The sequence below is a fragment of the Calliopsis andreniformis genome, unplaced genomic scaffold, assembly GCF_051401765.1.
Source record: "Calliopsis andreniformis isolate RMS-2024a unplaced genomic scaffold, iyCalAndr_principal scaffold0128, whole genome shotgun sequence".
Classification (NCBI taxonomy): domain Eukaryota; kingdom Metazoa; phylum Arthropoda; class Insecta; order Hymenoptera; family Andrenidae; genus Calliopsis; species Calliopsis andreniformis.
In genome coordinates, this window is record NW_027480537.1 from 1,384,588 (window position 1) to 1,391,474 (window position 6,887).

Genomic DNA, 6,887 nt, shown 5'->3' on the forward strand with positions numbered 1-6,887 from the left:
AGGTCTGGCGATTGAGGATTGAAGATTGAGGATTAAGGATTGAGGATTGGGGATTCAGGATCTAGCATTGGAGATTGATTATTGGGGATTGAAGATTGAGGATTGAGGATTGAGTATTGAGAATTGAGAATTGAGGATGAGGACTGAGGGTTGAGGATTGAGGTTTGAGGAACGAGGATTGAGGATTGAGGATTGAGGACTGAGGATTGACGATTAAGTATTGAAGATTGAGGATTTATGACTGAGGATTGAGGATTGAGGATTGAGGATTGAGGATTGAGGATTGAAGATTGAGTATTGAGGATTGAATATTGAGGATGGAGGATTGAGGATTGAGGATGGAAGATTGAGTATTGTGGATAGAGGATTGAGGATTGAGGATTGAGGATTGAGGATTGGGTATTGAGGATTGCCGCTTGAGGTGTGAGGGTTGAGGATGTAGGATTGAAGAGAGAGGCCTGAGTGTTGAGGATTGAGTGTTGGGAATTGATGCTTGAGGTTTGAGATTTGATTATTGAATATTCTGAATTGAGTATTGAACAATGAGAATTCATGATGTTCAATTGAGTATTGAGAATTGAGGATTGATGGTTGAGTATTGAGGATTGATGGTTGAGGGTTGAGTGTTGAATATTGAGGATTGAAGATTGAGGACTGGCGATTGAGGATTGAAGATTGAGGATTTGTGACTGAGGATTGAGGATTGAGGATTGAGGATTGAGGTTTGAGGAATGCAGGTTGAGTATTGAGGATTGAATATTGAGGATTGTGGATTGAGGATTGAATATTGAGGTCTGAGGATTGACGATTGAGTATTGAAGATTGAGGATTTATGACTGAGGATTGAGGATTAAGGATTGAAGATTGGGGATTGAGGATCTAGGATTGGATATTGCTTATTGAGGATTGAAGATTGAGGATTGAGGATTGAGGATTGAGAATTGAGGATTTAGGATGAGGACTGAAGGTTGAGGATTGAGGTTTGAGGAATGAGGATTGAGGGTTGAGGATTGAGGATTGAGGATTGAGGATTGAGGATTGAGGATAGAGTATTGAAGATTGAGGATTGAGGATTGAGGATTGAGGATTGAGCATTGAGGATTGAAGATTGATGACTGGGGATTGAGGATTGAAGATTGAGTATTAAGGATTGAAGATCTGGGTTTGAGGATCTAGGGTTGGAGATCGATTATTGATGATTGAAGATTGAGGATTGAGAATTTAGGATTGAGGATCGGGGATTGAGAATTGAGGATGAGGACTGAGGGTTGAGGATTGAGGTTTGAGGAATGAGGATTGAGGGTCGAGGATTGAGGATTGAGGATTGATCATTGAGGATTGAGGATTGAGGATTAAGGATTGAAGATTGGGGATTGAGGATCTAGGATTGGAGGTTGATTATGGAGGATTGAAGATTGAGGATTGAGGATTGAGGATTGAGAATTGGGATTTGAGGATGGGGACTGAGGGTTGAGGATTGAGGATTGAGGATTGAAGATTGAGTATTGAGCATTGAAGATTGAGGATTGAGGTTTGAGGATTGAGGATTGAGAATTGAGGATTGAAGATTGAGGATTGGGAATTGAGGATTGACGATTGAGGATTGAGTATTGAGGATTGAGAATTGAGGATTCAGGATTGAAATTGAGTATTGAGAATTGAAGATTGAGGATTGAGATTTGATCATTGAATATTGTGGATTGAGTATTGAACCATGAGAATTCAGGATATTCTATTGAGTATTGAGAATTGAGGATTGATGGTTGAGTATTGAGGATTGATGGCTGAGGGTTGTGTGTTGAGTATTGAGGATTGAGGATTGAGGATTGAGGATAGAGGATTGAGGACTGAAGATTGAGTATTGATGATTGAATATTGAGGATTGAGGATTGAGGTTTGAGGATTGAGGACGAGGACTGACGGTTGAGGATTGATGTTTGAGGATTTAGGATTGAGGATTGAGGACTGAGGATTGTGGATTGAGGATTGAGCATTGAGGATTGAAGATTGATGACTGGGGATTGAGGATTGAAAATTGATGATTAAGGATTGAAGATTGGGGATTGACGATCTAGGATTGGAGATTGATTATTGAGGATTGAAGATTGAGGATTGAGGATTGAGGATTGAGAATTGAGAATTGAGGATGAGGACTGAGGGTTGAGGATTGAGGTTTGCGGAATGAGGATTGATGGTTGAGGATTGAGGATTGAGGATTGAGGATTGAGGATTGGGGATTGAGGATTGAGGATCGAGGATTGAGTACTGAGGATTGAGGATTGAGGATTGAAGATTGAGGATTGGGGATTGAGTATTGACGATTGAGGATTGAGTATTGACGATTGAGAATTGAGGATTGAGGATTGAAATTGAGTATTGAGGATTGAGGATTGAAGATTGAGTATTGACGATTGAAGATTGAGGATTGAGGATTGAGGATTGAGGATTCAGGATGATGCCTGAGGGTTGAGGATTGAGGTTTGAGGACTGAGGACTGAGGATTGAGGACTGTGGATTGAGGATGAGGGCTGAGTATCGGGGATTGAGGTTTGACGACAGAGGACTGAGCATTGAGGATTGAGAATTGAGGATTGATGATTGAGTATTGAAGATTGAGGATTGGGTATTGAGGATTGAAGGATGAGCATTGAGGATTGAGTATTGACGATTGAGGATTGAGGATCTAGGATTGGAGATTGATTATTGAGGGTTGAAGATTGAGGATTGAGGATTGAGGGTTGAGGATCTAGGATAGGAGATTGATTATTGAGGATTGAATATTGAGGATTGATGATTGAGGATTCAGAATTGAGAATTGAGGATGAGGACTGAGGGTTGAGGATTGATGTTTGAGAAATGAGGATTGAGGATTGAGGATTGAGGATTGAGGATTGACGATTGAGGATTGAGTATTGAAGATTGAGTATTGATCACTGATGATTGAGGATTGAGGATTGAGGATTGAGGATTGAGGATTGAAGATTGAATGTTGAGGATTGAAGATTGAGGATTGATGACTGAGGTTTGAGGATGGAGGATGAGGACGGACGGTTGAGGATTGAGGTTTGAGGATTGAGGATTGAGGATTGAGGACTGAGGATTGAGGATTGAGGATTGAGCATTGAGCATTGGACATTGAGAACTGGGGATTGAGGATTGAAGGTTGAGGATTAAGGATTGAAGATTGGGGATTGAGGATCTAGGATTGGAGATTGATTATTGAGGATTGAAGATTGAGGATTGAGGATTGAGTATTGAGGATTGAGGGTTGAAGATTGAGGATTAAGGATTGAGGATTGAGGATTGAGGATTGAGGATTAAAGATTGAATATTGATGATTGAAGATTGAGGATTGAGGATTGAGGGTTGTGTATTGAGGACGAGTACTGAGGGTGGAATATTGATGTTTGAGGCCTGAGGATTGAGGATTGAGGATTGAGGATTGAGAATTGATGATTCAGGATTGAGGATTGAAGATTGTGGATTGGGTATTGAGGATTGAAGATTGAGGATTCAGGATTGAGGATTGAGGATTGAGGATTGGGGATTGAGGATTGAGGATTGAAGATTGAGTACTGAGGGTTGAAGATTGAGGATTGAGGATTGAGGATTGAGGATTGAGGATTGAGAATTGAGCATTGAAGATTGAGGATTGGGGATCGAGGATTGACGATTGAGTATTGAGGATTGAGAATTGATGATTCAGGATTGAGGATTGAAGATTGTGGATTGGGTATTGAGGATTGAAGATTGAGGATTCAGGATTGAGTATTGAGGATTGAAGGTTGAGTATTGATGATTGAAGATTGAGGATTGAGGATTGAGTGTTGAAGATTGAGGACGAGGACTGACGGTTGAGGATTGAGGATTGAGCATTGAGGATTGAAGATTGAGGACTGGGGATTGGGGATTGAAGATTGAAGATCAAGGATTGAAGATTGGGGATTGAGGATCTAGGATTGGATATTGATTATTGAGGATTGAACATTGAGGATTGAGGATTGAGAATTGAGGATTGAGTATGAGGACTGAGGGTTGAGGATTGAGGATTGAGGATTGAGGATTGAGGATTGAGGATTGAAGATTGAGGATTGGGTATTGAGGATTGAAGAATGAGGATCGAGTATTGAGGATTGAGGATTGAGGATTCAGGACTGAGGATTGAGGATTGAGGATTGAAGATTGAGGATTGATGATTGAGGATTGAAGTTTGAGGATTGAGGATTGAAGATTGAATATTGATGATTGAAGATTGAGGATTGAGGGTTGAGGGTTGTGGATTGAGGACGAGAACTGAGGGTTAAATATTGATGTTTGAGGTCTGAGGATTGAGGACTGAGGATTGAGAATTGAGGATTGAGGACTGAGGATTGAAGATTGAGGATTGGGGATTGAGGATTGACGATTGAGGATTGAGTATTGAGGATTGAGAATTGAGGTTTGAGGATTGAAATTGAGTATTGAGGATTGAAGATCGAGGATTGAGATTTGATTATTGAACATTGTGGATTGAGTATTGAACCATGAGAATTCAGGATATTCTATTGAGTATTGAGAATTGAGGATTGATGGTTGAGTATTGAGGATTGATGTCTGAGGGTTGTGTGTAGAATATTGAGGATCGAGGACTGAGGATTGAGGATAGAGGATTGAGGATAGAGGATTGAGTATTGAAGATTGAGTATTGATGATTGAATATTGAGGATTGAGGATTGAGGTTTGAGCTTTGAGGACGAGGACTGACGGTTGAGGATTGAGGTTTGAGGATTGATGATTGAGGATTGAGGATGGAGGATGAGGGCTGAGGGTTGAGGATTGAGGTTTGAGGACTCAGGACTGCGGATTGAGGATTGAGAATTGAGGATTGAGGATGAGGATTGAAGATTGAAGATTGGGTATTGAGGATTGAAGAATGAGGTTTGAGGATTGAGGATTGAGGACTGAGGATTGAAGATTGGGTATCGAGGATTGAAGATTGACGATTGAGGATTAAGGATTGAAGATTGGGGATTGGGGATCTAGGATTGGAGATTGATTATGGAGGATTGAATATTGAGGATTGAGGATTGAGGATTGAGAATTGAGAATTGAGGATGAGGACTGAGTGTTGAGGATTGAGGTTTGAGGAATGAGGATTGAGGGTTGAGGACTGAGGATTGAGGATTGAGGATTGAGGATTGAGTATTGAAGATTGAGTATTGATGACTGAGGATTGAGGATTGTGGATTGAGGATTGAGGATTGACGATTGAAGATTGAGTATTGGGGATTGAAAATTGAGGATTGAGGATTCAGTATTAAGGATGGAGTATGAGGACTGAGGGTTGAGGATTGAGGTTTGAGGAATGAGGATTGTGAATTGAGGATTGAGGATTGGGGATTGAAGATTGAGTATTGAGGATTGAAGATTGAGAATTGAGGATTGAGGATTGAGGATTGAAGATTGAAGATTGAGGATTGAGGATTGAGGATTGAGGATTGAGGATTGAGGATTGAGGATTGAGGGTTGTGGATTGAGGACGAGAACTGAGGGTTGAATATTGATGTTTGAGGTCTGAGGATTGAGGATTGAGGATTGAGAATTGAGGATTGAGGATTGAGGATTGAAGATTGAGGATTGGGGATTGAGGATTGAAGAATGAGGATTGAGGATTGAGGATTGAGGATTGAGGGTTGCAGATTGAGTATTGAGGATTGATGATTGAGGATTGAGGATTGAGGATCGAGGATTGAGGATTGAGGATTGAAGATTGAGTATTGAGGATTGAAGATTGAGGATTGAGGTTTGAGGATTGAGGATTGATGATTGAGGATTGAAGATTGAGGATTGGGAATTGAGGATTGACGATTGAGGATCGAGGATTGAGGATTGAGGATTGAAGATTGAGTATTGAGGATTGAAGATTGAGGATTGAGGTTTGAGGATTGAGGATTGATGATTGAGGATTGAAGATTGAGGATTGGGAATTGAGGATTGACGATTGAGGATTGAGGATTCAGGATTGAGGATTGAGGATTGAGGATGATGTCTAAGGGTGGAGGATTGAGGTTTGAGGCCTGAGGACTGAGGATTGAGGACTGAGGATTGAGGATGAGTGCTGGGTGTCGGGGATTGAGGTTTGACGACTGAGGACTGAGCATTGGGTATTGAGAATTGAGGATTGATGATTGAGTATTGAAGATTGAGGATTGGGCATTGAGGATTGAAGAATGAGGATTGAGGATTGAGGATTGAGGATTGAGGATTGAGGATCTAGGATTGGAGATTGATTATTGATGGTTGAAGGTTGAGGATTGAGGATTGAGGATTGAGGATCTAGGATTGGAGATTGATTATTGAGGATTGAATATTGAGGATTGATGATTGAGGATTCAGAATTGAGAATTGAGGATGAGGACTGAGGGTTGAGGATTGAGGTTTGAGAAATGAGGATTGAGTATGGAGGATTGAGGATTGAGGATTGAGGATTGAGTAATGAAGATTGAGTATTGATCACTGATGATTGAGGATTGAGGATTGAGGATTGAGGATTGAGCATTGAAGATTGAATATTGAGGATTGAAGATTGAGGATTGATGATTGAGGATTGAGTATCGAGGATTGAGAATTGAGGATTGAGGATTGAAATTGAGCATTGAGGATTGAGGATTGAGGATTGAGATTTGATTATTGAGTATTGTGGATTGAGTATTGCACCATGAGAATTCAGGATATTCTATTGAGTATTCAGAATTGAGGATTGATGGTTGAGTATTGATGATTGATGGCTGAGGGGTGTGTGTTGAGTATTGAGGATTGAGTATTGAAGATTGAGGATTTATGACTGACGATTGAGGATTAAGGATTGAAGATTGGGGATTGAGGATCTAGGATTGGAGATTGATTAT